We start from the raw sequence: 12,170 nt of genomic DNA, 5'->3' as shown, positions 1-12,170 counted from the left end.
AATAAAGGGGGTCACCATGGTCTGTTCTGAACGCTGCCAGGCAGCAAGCCTGGGTGGTTTGTTTGTTGGATTATATTACTAGGAAGAAGGTGCAACATTTTTACATTTCATGGCAATAACAGCAGCCTATGTGCTCAGTGGGTAGACTGCGAGTCTCAAAGTCCCAGGAAAGTGTTGAGCTGTTAGCTGGTGTGCTTTAAACTGGCCATTTACTTCCAAGATAAAAAAAGCATTGGGCTCTCAAGGATAGCTAATCAGCATTCCTACCTGGTTTCAAGGCCCATGTGATTCATGTTGCCATGGAGATAAAACCCTTTCCCCTCTCAAAGCCTAAGATATCTCTGAAACTCACAGGCAAAGTTAGTCTGTCAGGATCCAGGAGATGGAGAGCAGCTCTTGACAGCAACATGCTGTGGTTCACTACAAATGAATGCGGGTGAAAACTCGTGCTTGGATTGAAAAGACAAATTCACGATGAGTTAAAACCATGCTAGAGGAATAGCCTAGCTTGTTTTGGAGGGAAAATCTCTGGGGGAAGAAAGCCTCACCTGTGAAAGACAGTCCTGAGATTAAAAGTTGCCAGGCTGATAAAGGAAAAGGACAGAAGTAAACCCTCAGGAGTGCCTAATAATGGTTCTACGATAATTGAATGTCCACTTAAAGGATAGTGTAAGTATATTCGTGAAGTATGTTTTTGGCTGTGCTAAAAGAAAACAGGGAATGTTTTGTTTTGAGGTTTAAAATATAAGTTGCCTACAAAGATAATGTTTAGTCAATAGTGCTTTTAGTCTTGTTACAGTAAAAGTCATTAAACATGAAATCTTGTCAAGTCATTCTTTCAGCTATTAACCGGAAGCTCGTGTTTCTTTTTAAAATGTATCCTTCTCTACAGAGATCATAACAAATAGTTGCACAGAAGAATTTAGCAACTTCCCAAATAACCAATAAAAATTTTAGTCTTCTGGATGCTCCTTCACAATTGGAGATGAACTTGACTGCCATCACAAATCCCTTTTTTCTAGTTAATAAAACTCACACATCTAACTGGGCTTTGGTGCAAAGATGCCTGAAGGGAATGGGGGTTATTCAGTTTCTGTATTGTTTCCTGTTGTGAACTAGTCAGGGTCTCTGCAATGAATTGGTTTTCTCACAATCTCAGCCTTCAAGTATCACTTTCTTGTTAATGTTGAACTCTTAATAATCTTTTAAATGAAAACAATTAAACCAAATCGACAAAATTGGGATAAATCAGGCACAGCCCCTAATTCAGGTCAGCTGTAAAACCAAGGACAAAATTTAAAGGAACCTTACAAACTTTAAATCAAAATGTGATTAAAGGGGACAACAAAACACCCCAATCCCCGCGGTGCCCACCGAGCATGGAAGGCCACGAGGGTGTCAGCAGACACCGCGTGCTCCCTCTCCAGGGACATCCGGCAGCGAACGTAGCCGCAGAAGAGGGACAAACAATCGGGCGGGACTCCCCCGTCGATTGCCCGCTGCCTGGACCTGTTAATGGCCAACTTGGCCAGGCCCAGGAGCAGGTTCACGAGGACGTCCTCCTCCTTCCCGACCTCCTTCCGCACCGGGTGCCCATAGATCAGGAGCGTGGGGCTGAAGTGCAAACAAAACATCAATAAAAGGTTTTTCAAATAACTAAAAAGGGAGTGCAGCCTACAACACCCTATGTATACATGGTCCACGGACTCCACAAAACCGCAAAAAGGGCATGTGTCCTGAGAGTCCGTGAACCTATGCATCCTCTTATTATAGGGGACTGCTGCATGCAACACCCTCCAACCCAAGTCCCCGAGAGAAAGGGGAAGGACACCTCCGTAGAGGGCCTCCCATCGGGGGCCTCCGCCGCCGGACGGCAACAAGGCACACCAGGGCGTGTCCGGGCAACGGACAAGGGCGAGAAAATGGAAGGTGTGCAGCAGCAGTCCGTACAAAAAGCCCCTCTTTGCCGTGCCAAAAGGCACAGAGGGCATGTTCCCGAGGTGGCTCATATTGCGGGGCACCAGCACCCAAGGGAGGGTTCGGGGCTTGAGGCCAATGTGGAATTCTGTCCGAACAGGGGAACGTTCAGACGGAAGACCACCGCGCACCTGGGCCACCTCAAGACCCAAAATAACGTCGGGTCCGAGCACGACCGTTCTCAGGTCTTGGATGGCATCGGCTGCGACCTGGACACTCACAGACGCGCGACGCGCCAACTCCTGCGGGAGCATCCAGCCCAGTCCTCCGCCACCCAGCACGTCCCCGATCCTGGTCACCCCTGCGGCCACAGCCCTCCTCTCCGCCAACCATTGAAAAGGACGGAGGGGCGGATTCCTGAGCAGCGGCTCTCTGACAATAGCCGCTACTCCTGACGGGGGAGAGCTGCGTCACGAGGCGACCACTTTCCAGACTTTGATCAGGTCCTGGTAAAAGACGGGCAACGCCTGCAAGGAGCCACCGAGGCCCACCTGTTCTAGAAACAGGAGCTGCACGTCATAATTCAGGCCGTGCACCTGACGGAAGAAATACGTCGTCAGGGCACACCATCTAGGAGGAGGCTCGACGTAGAGGTATTGCTGCAGGGTCTGAAGGCGGAAAGTCACCACCTGTGTGAGTAGGCACACTAGCGCCTGACCACCCTCCCTAAGCGGGAGACTCAGAACCTCAGCAGCGACCCAGTGCAATCTTTTGTCCCAGAAGAAGTCGACTAACAATTTCTGGATTCTTGTGACAAAGTCCGGGGGAGGGGTCAAAGTGACCAGTCGATACCACAACATGGCGGCGATCAGCTGGTTTATGACCAGAACTCGACCCCAGTAAGATAGCACTCGGAGCAGTCCTGTCCAGCGCCGCAGGCGAGCGGTGACTTTCGTCTCCAGTTCCTGCCAGTTTGCCGGCCAGGATTCCTCAGCAGGGCAGAGATGGACCCCCAGGTAGAGGAGGCTGGTCCTGCTCCAGGTGAAAGGCCTGAGCTCCTCGGGTAGGGGATCCATTTGCCACTGACCAACCAGGAGTCCAGAACATTTCTCCCAGTTGATCCTGGCAGAAGAAGCGGCAGAGTAGACCTCCTGGCACTCGCACATCCTCCGCAGGTCAGCCGGGTCACTAAACATAAGGAGCATGTCATCGGCGTAAGCCGAGAGGACCACCCCAATGCCCGGCCCGCGCAGAACCAATCCCGACAACCTCCTCCGCAAGAGGCGCAGGAAAGTCTCCACGCAAATAGAATACAACTGGCCAGACAGGGGGCAGCCCTGACGTACCCCTCTCCCAAAGCGAAAGGGCGCCGTCAGGGACCCGTTAACTTTCACTAGACACTCCACGGCAGTGCACAGAAGTTGGATCCGGGCGACAAAATGCGTCCCGAACCCGAACGCTCGCAGAGTTCAGAGTAAGTATCCGTGATCCACCCTGTCGAACGCCTTCTCCTGATCGAGAGACAGGAAGGCGCTCGACAGACCAGCCCTCTGGGAATGGTGGATGATGTCCCGGACCAGATGGATGTTATAACTAAGAGTAACTCTTTCGAGTACAAACACGTTTCCATCTGTTCCTATTCAGATGAAGTTACATTGTTTCATAGTTTGCCATTGTGAGATTTGAACTCTTGATTCTCTTTTCTCTCTACTCTTTTTTCAGGGTCTGACAAGAGCAAACTCCCCTGTTAAGCACGTCCCTTTTCACTGTCCAGTGACCTGTAACTCTTTCGAGTACAAACCCGTTCCCATCTGTTTTTTTTTCAGATGAAGTTACATTGTTTCATAGTTTGCCACTGTGAGATTTGAACTCTTGATAATCTTTTAAATGAAAACAATTAAACCAAATCGACAAAATTGGGATAAATCAGGCACAGCCCCTAATTCAGGTCAGCTGTAAAACCAAGAACAAAGTTTAAAGGAAACTTACAAACTTTAAATCAAAATGTGATTAAAGGGGTCAACAAAACACCCCAATCCCCGCGGTGCCACCGAGCACGGAAGGCCTCGAGAGTGCCAGCAGACACTGCGTGCTCCCTCTCCAGGGACATCCGGCAGCGAACGTAGCCGTAGAAGAGGGACAAACAATCGGGCGGGACTCCCCCGTCAATCGCCCGCTGCCTGGACCTGTTAATGGCCAACTTGGCCAGGCCCAGGAGCAGGTTCACGAGGACGTCCTCCTCCTTCCCGACCCCCTTCCGCACCGGGTGTCCATAGATCAGGAGCGTGGGGCTGAAATGCAAACAAAACATCAATAAAAGGTTTTTCAAGTAACTAAAAAGGGAGTGCAGCCTACAACACCCTATGTATACATGGTCCACGGACTCCACAAGACCGCAAAAAGGGCACATGTCCTGAGAGTCCGTGAACCTATGCACCCTCTTATTATAGGGGACTGCTGCATGCAACACCCTCCAACCCAGGTCCCCGATAGAAAGGGGGAGGACACCTCCGTAGAGGGCCTCCCATCGGGGGCCTCCGCCGCCGGATGGCAACAAGGCACGCCAGGGCGTGTCCGGTTGACGGACAAGGGCGAGAAAATGGAAGGTGTGCAGCAGCAGTCCGTACGAAAAGCCCCTCTTTGCCGTGCCAAAAGGCACGGAGGGCATGTCCCCGAGGCGGCTCATATTGCGGGGCACCGGCACCCGAGGGAGGGTTCGGGGCTTGGGGCCAATGTGGAATTCTGTCCGAACAGGGGAACGTTCAGACGGAAGACCACCGCGCACCTGGGCCACCTCAAGACCCAAAACAACGTCGGGTCCGAGCACGACCGTTCTCAGGTCTCGGATGGCATTGGCTGCGACCTGGACACTCACAGACGCGCATCGCGCCTACTCCTGCGGGTGCATCCAGCCCAGTCCTCCGCCACCCAGCACGTCCCCGATCCTGGTCACCCCTGCCGCCACAGCCCTCCTCTCTGCCAACCACTGAAAAAGACGGAGGGGCGGATTCCTGAGCAGCGGCTCTCTGACGATAGCCGCTACTCCTGACGGGGGAGAGCTGCATCGCGAGGCGACCACTTTCCAGACTTTGATCAGGTCCTGGTAAAAGACGGGCAACGCCTGCAAGGAGCCACCGAGGCCCAGCTGTTCTATAAACAGGAGCTGCACGTCATAATTCAGGCCGTGCACCTGACGGAAGAAATACGTCGTCAGGGCACACCATCTAGGAGGAGGCTCGACGTAGAGGTATCGCTGCAGGGTCTGAAGGCGGAAAGTCGCCACCTGTGTGCAAAACACAATTGCAGACCTCTTAAGCTTGTAACTCTTTCGAGTACAAACCCATTTCCATCTGTTTCAGATGAAGTTACATTGTTTCATAGTTTGCCATTGTGAGATTTGAACTCTTGATCTTGGGGTTACAAACCCAGTACCATAACCACTTGGCCATTTAGGCCAAGCCTCCCTTGCAGAACCTCAGGACATACTAAAGCACTTTACCATAGTGAGATTTGAACTCTTGATTCATAGTTTTGCCATTGTGAGATTTGAACTCTTGATTTTTTTTTATATATATAGGCCTCAACTGTAACTCTTTTGAGGACAAACCTGTTTCCATCTGTTTCAGAGGAAGTTACATTGTTTCATAATTTGCCATTGTGAGGTTTGAACTCTTGATTGATATTTTGATGATGTAACAGATGTTGTGTAACTCTTTTGAGTACAAACACATTTCCATCTGTTTTTCAGATGAAGTTACATTGTTTCATAGTTTGCCAGTGTGAGATTTGAACTCTTGATCTTAGGATTACAAACCCAGTACCATAACCACTTGGCTATTTAGGCCAAGCTAACATGACCTCCTGACTCTTGTAACTCTTTCGAGTACAAACACGTTTCCATCTGTTCCTATTCAGATGAAGTTATATTGTTTCATAGTTTGCCATTGTGAGATTTGAACTCTTGATCTTGGGGTTGCAAGCCCAGTCCCATAACCACTTGGCTATTTAGGCCAAGCCTTAAAGCGTACTGCACCTGGTATTCCCAGGCAGTCTCCCATCCAAGTACTAACCAGACCTGAGTCTGCTTAGCTTCCAAGATCAGACGAGATCGGGCATTTTCAGACTAGTATGGCCTTAGGCCTCCTGGTGGCTTTTAACTCTTTCAAGTACAAACCTGTTTCCATCTGTTTCAGATGAAGTTACATTGTTTCATAGTTTGTCATTAGTGAAATTTGAACTCTTGATACTCTTTTGAGTAAACCTGTTTCCATCTGTTTCAGATGAAGTTACATTGTTTCATAGTTTGCCATTGTGAGATTTGAACTCTTGATCTGGGGGTTACAAACCCAGTACCATAACCACTTGGCTATTTAGGCCAAGCTCTTGTTAATGTTGAAGTTGTTCTGCAATCGAGTGTATACTTAAAGTTGGTAATTATGAACAGCTGTCTCCAACTGGGGAGGCATTCGGACTTCATTACTAGAGTATAAATTAGTGTTCACACCTGAGGTGGGGGGGGGTGCTCACTTCGGCAGCACATATACCAAAATTGGAACGATACAGAGAAAATTAGCATGGCCCTTGCGCAAGGATGACACGCAAATTCATGAAGTGTTCCTGAGGTGGGGGGGCCGGAAGAGTCTGCGTATTTACTCTGCAGTCTTGGAAATAAACCTATCTGAAGGTACAGGCTGGCTTCAGACTCATTCGTTCCTCAAACATATGAGTTAACATAGTAGCAGAGGGTGGATACTGAGCTCTGGTAATTGGTTGTTGAATAAGAATGTCATTCTCCATTCTCTGAGAGAAATAGAAACATACTATTCCTGGCACCCTCAGGTACAAAATGGCAGGACACAGATATAAAATTGCAAGCTTAGACTATCCAGTGGCTTTTTAACTGAATCTGAACCATATCAGCAATGGAAAAATAAGGTGGAAGTGTGGACATGGGTTATCTCTTTATCCTGGAGGAAGCAAGGAATGGTTTCGTCATTACCAGAAGAGAGTACGATTAGCATTGAAGTATTTTCGGAAATGGATGTGAATGACTTGGACACCAAAGACACATTAACCCTTCTATTCCAATTTTTGGATAACTTTTAAAGAAAAGGTGAGTTGGTGGAAGCATATGAGGCATGGTCTGCTTTTGATAGATTCAAGACGACAGACTCAGTCGATGGAGGAGTACATTTGATAAGTGGAAGAGACTGAAAAAGTTTAATCTTGAAATCCCGGACTCTGTACTGTCTTTCAAATTACTGACTCTGCACACGTTTTTCATGTCAATAGGCTTTTGGTTTTGATGGGGTTCAATTTCCTGGCAAAGACTCTCTATTAGACCAAGTGGCTGCTACCATTAAAATTTTGGCAAAGCAATCATTCCCAGCTGCTTTCCTATCAAACACAGGCAACTCTGCTATAAAGCAAAGGACGGAAGACTCCGTGGTTACCGAAGTTTGAGATCGCCAATATGTTAGACACAGATTTCAGTATAATGATGGGGTTGTTGATTGACAGCCTGAAAACTATAGCACTTTTCACCAATTTGGGAATCGAGGCAAAAAGGAGGCCTGGTATAGTTACCATAGGCACTTGAAGCCAAGAAATGCATGGGAAATAATTAATCAATGTTATCGGTGTGATTCTAAATATTATTATGCAATGAGCTGCCCTCAGCAAAAGAACCATGTTTTTGAAGCAATGCATGAAAAAGAATTCAGATGCTAAGAATGATGATGGTGACTGCCATGAAAGAATTGTGTTGCTCACAGGGAGTTTGGGTCAGGTGATAACTGATGACAAAGCACCAGCTGTATTGTATACTCATTTTGTGGGGCACTGCGAGAGAGACAAGATGTGATAGATCAGGAGTTAGATATTGGTAGAAAAAATGAAAGGAAGGGGCTATTTTGTTCAAAGGCCATTTCCCAAAATGGATTCCCAGGTATTGCACCATCCAGATGTATTGGATAACTGGAGGGATGCATAAATAGTGGGACGGGCAGGAAAATCTACTGGGGAATATAAGAATTGGCTGAATGTCCAGGACGATGGACAAGCAATGAAGGCCATGGACTGGTAGAATGGAGTACGAGAAGGGAAATAAGGAAGCATAGCCCAAGTTATAGTAATGGGTCGGGTGATGAATCCCGGATGAGGACACATTCGCATATGGTGGATAGGACCTCAGAGGGGGTATACAGAAGATCTAACAAGAAGAGCTCAGAAAGACTTCAACAGGCAAGGAGGAGGTCACAGCTTGACCAGGCAACATAGAGTGGTAAATGCTGAACCAGTACGACAAAAGAGCAGAAGCAGAAGTCCCCATGACAGAGGGGTTTTTGTAACAGCAACAAGTTAGGGGATAAAGCTATATGGGAGGCTAAACAGAAGGAGTTGCATAGTTGGAGGGAGCTTGGTAGTTTTCAGGGATCTCGAATGGGGGTCAGCCAGCATTATCACAAAACAGGATGGGTCTAAGGTTACGTTATACCAACAATCGTATTGGGAGAGTGTTAGCCCCACCACAGTCAGGCACTCGAGGTCCTTGCAGAAAGATGCTGATGCTTTCAAGGATGAGGAAGCAGCTGCAAAGTCTGATTGGACAGTTAGATTGATTAGGCAATGCAAGCCGGATGCAAGCTTTGATGTTCTTGCACTGAGTGCTATAATGATAATGAAACACGCTAAGGTCGAAGACATCTCATAGGTGAGCAAAACATTTTTTTAAAAAAATTAGAGGGAGAAATATGTACTGAAGTTTCCATCTTTGGGTGACCCTAAGAATATAAAATTGATTGTATTCAGTGGCTCCTTTTGACGCAAACCTTATTGTTGGGTTTTCAAGTACAGCAGGTTTCATAATATTTCTCGTGGGTGAAAATGGGAAATGTTGTCCTTTGGCTTGAGAGAAACTACATGGGGGAAATGACAAAGGAAATGTCCCAATAGAATATTATGTTGACAACTGATCCCTTTGGGATAACGTACACTCTGCAGAGTGTAAGTGAAAGAGGGTTACAAATTGATATCACAAGTACCAAACAAATGGTGAAGAAAAATGAAATCTCTAAGTTCCAAAGGGTCGATGCAAGGCATCAGTTCTCAGCTTGACTCACAAAGGATTACTTGCAACGGAAAAAAAAATGTTGAGGGTATTAGACAAGGAACGACTCGGAGTCTTGAAAATGTGAGACTTATTTTTCTGTTTTCGATTTCTACTTTTTATTATCTGAAAAGAAAATACACTTTTTTTGGAGAAGGGAATCTGTTAATATTGAAGTTGTGCTGCAATACAGTATATGCTTTATGTTGGTAAGTAAGAACAGCTATTTTCAATTGGAGAGGTATTTGGGCTTCATTACTAGGGAATAAATAGGTGTTCACGCTGGGTGTTTGGTGGGGGGGTGGGTGGGATCTGGAAGGGTCAATGTATTTACTCTGCAGTCTTGGAAATAAAGTCTAAAGTTAAATGCTGGCTTCAGGCTCATCCTTTCCTCATGCATACAAGTATTAGGACTCACTAATAACCTGCTCATCAATGCTCCGTTTGAGTTCCCCCAAGCTCACTCATTCCAAACCCCATTGCAGCTTTGCTCCATGCATGGGCAAAAGAACAGAATTCCAGAGATGAATTGAGAGTGACTGCCTTTGACATCAAAGCAGCATTTGACCCAGTGTGACATCAAGAAGCCCAAGGAAATTGAAGTAATTGGGAATCAGGGGAAGAACTCTCCACTGATTTGGAGTTGTGCCTAGCACAAAGGAAGATGATTGTGGTAGTTGGAGATCAATCATCTCAGCTACAGGACGCCACTGCAGGAGTTTCTTGGGTGGTGTCCATCTTCAGCTGCTTTATGAATGACCATCCCTCCATCATAAGGTCAGAACTAGGGATGTTCTTTGATTACAGAGTTTAGTTCCATTCACAGCTCAGATAACGAAGCAGTCAAGGCTTGTATAAATCAAAACCTAGACATCATTCAAGCTTGGGCTGATACTTGGCAAGTAATATTTGTGCAATGCAAGTGTCATGCAATGAGCATCTCAAGGTGATTAGAATCAAATCACTTCCCTTTCAACATTCAAAAGTATTACCATCACTGAATCTCCACTACCAACATCCTGGAGGTCACCATTGCCCAGAAACTGAACTGGACCAGCCACATAAATACAAAAGCAGGTCAAAGGCTAGGAATTTTGAAGTATCTCCTGACTCCCCAAAGCCTGTCTGCAAGGAACAAGTCAAGAGTGTGATGGAATATTCCCATTTGCGTGGATGAATGCAGCCCCAACAACACAAGAAACTAGACGCTATCCAGGACAAAGCAGCCTGCTTGAGTGGCATTCCATCTACCACCCACAAATAGTGTGTACCAAGCTCCCTTTGACGGCACCTTCCAAACCAGTGACTTTTACTACCTAGAATAACAAAAGACAACAGGCACATGGGAACACATCCGACACAAATTCCCCTCCAGTCACACACCATCCTGATTTGGAAATATATTCTTGTTCCTTTATCATTGCGGAGTCAAAATCCTGGAACTCCTTCCCTAACAGCACTGTGGGTGTACCTACACCACATGAACTGTAACAGTTCCAGAAAGTGGCTCACAACCACCACCTTCTCAAAAGACAATTGTGTATGGGAGATAAATATTGGTCTTGCCAGTGAAGCCCACATTCCATGGAAGTCCACAAATACCAGGGCAAATCGAATCTGGTCAATCATTCTACTCTCGATCATCAGTAAAGTAACGTTAAGGGGTTGTCAACAGTACTATCAAGCAGCACTTACTCAATAATTGCTCACTGACACTAAGTTTGGGTTCAGCCAAGATCACTCAGTTCTGAGCTACATTACAGCCTTGGTCCAAGAACGGACAAAAGAGCAGGATTCAAAAAGTGAGTGACCTCCTTGACATCAAGGCAGTATTTGACTGAGTGTGGAATCAAGGAGCCCTAGCCAAATTAGAATCAATGGAAATCAGGGGGACAACTCTCCACTAGTTAGAGTCATACCTAACACAAAGGAAGATGGTTGTGATTGTTGGAGGCCAATCATCTCAGTCCTGGGACATCGCTGCAGGAGTTCCTCACGATAGTGTCTTAGGTCCAACCACTTTCAGCTGCTTCATCAACGACCTTCCCTCAATAATAAGGTCAGAAGTGGAGATTTTTGCACAATGTTCAGCACTATTCATGACTCCTCATACTGAAGCAGGCCGTGACCATATGCAGCAATACCTGGATAACATTAATGCTTGGACTGATATGTGGCAAGTAACATTCACACCACACAAGTGCCAGGCAATGACCATCTCCAACAAGAGAGGATCTAACCATTTTTCCTCAACATTCAAAGGCATTAACACTCCTCTATCAACATCCTGGGCTTTACCATTGACCAGAAACTGAACTGCACCAACCATATAAATACTGTGGCTATAAAATCAGGTCAGAGGCTGTGAATTCTGCAGTGAGTAACTCATCTCCTGACTGCCCAAAGCCTGTCTTCCATCTACAAGGCTCAAGTCAGAAGTGTGATGGAATGCTCAGCACTTGCCTGGATAAGTGCAGCTCCAACAATGCTCAAAGCATGACACCATCCAGGGCAAAGCAAACCATTTGATTAGCACCCCATCCACCACCTAAAACATTCACTCCCTCCACACCAATGCACAGAAGCAGCAACGTGTAACTTCTAAAAGATGCACCACAGCAATTCACCTAGGCTCCTTCAATATCGCCTTCCAAACCCATAACCTCTACCACCTCAAAGGACATGGGCAGCAGATATATGGGAACCTTACCACCTGCATGGTCCCCTCCAAGCCACAAGTCATCCTGACTTGAAACTATATCGCTGTTCCTTAGCTGTTGCTTGGTCAAAATCCTGGAATTCCATTTTCTGTCAGCATTGAGGGTGTACCGACGCCACACAGATTGCAGTGGTTAAAAATGCAGCTCACCACCACCTTCTCGAGGCCAATTAGGGATGGGCAATAAATGCTGGTCTAGCCAGCGACGCCCACACCCTGTGAAAAAATAAATTAAAATTAATTTTAATTATCTTGCCACTGGTAGTTTTCACATGAGGCTTTGATGTTTCTGCTGTTGGTAGGAATGTAACAGTACAATTGGAGCGGATATTTAATCTAAGTAATAGTACTTAACAGTACAATCTTGAGTTACCAAATAAACGTAAACCTCAATCTGTGAATCATGACAAATTGATTTGCTTTTGT

General features: G+C 46.4%; 1 protein-coding gene, 1 non-coding gene and 1 pseudogene across 7 annotated transcripts in view; 1 reads left to right on the top strand and 2 right to left on the bottom strand.

Annotated features, from left to right (window-relative positions):
* The window catches only part of patj (PATJ crumbs cell polarity complex component), a 398,928-nt gene that overhangs the window by 302,403 nt on the left and 84,355 nt on the right, over nt 1-12,170 (bottom strand). The window lies entirely within an intron of this gene.
* Nucleotides 5,939-6,057, bottom strand: LOC121289493 (annotated as a pseudogene).
* Nucleotides 6,437-6,543, top strand: LOC121289491. The gene has a single exon (XR_005945587.1). It is a non-coding gene; the product is annotated as a U6 spliceosomal RNA (small nuclear RNA).

This window comes from Carcharodon carcharias, chromosome 16 (assembly GCF_017639515.1).
Source record: "Carcharodon carcharias isolate sCarCar2 chromosome 16, sCarCar2.pri, whole genome shotgun sequence".
Classification (NCBI taxonomy): domain Eukaryota; kingdom Metazoa; phylum Chordata; class Chondrichthyes; order Lamniformes; family Lamnidae; genus Carcharodon; species Carcharodon carcharias.
This window is presented reverse-complemented; position numbering and strand designations above follow the sequence as displayed.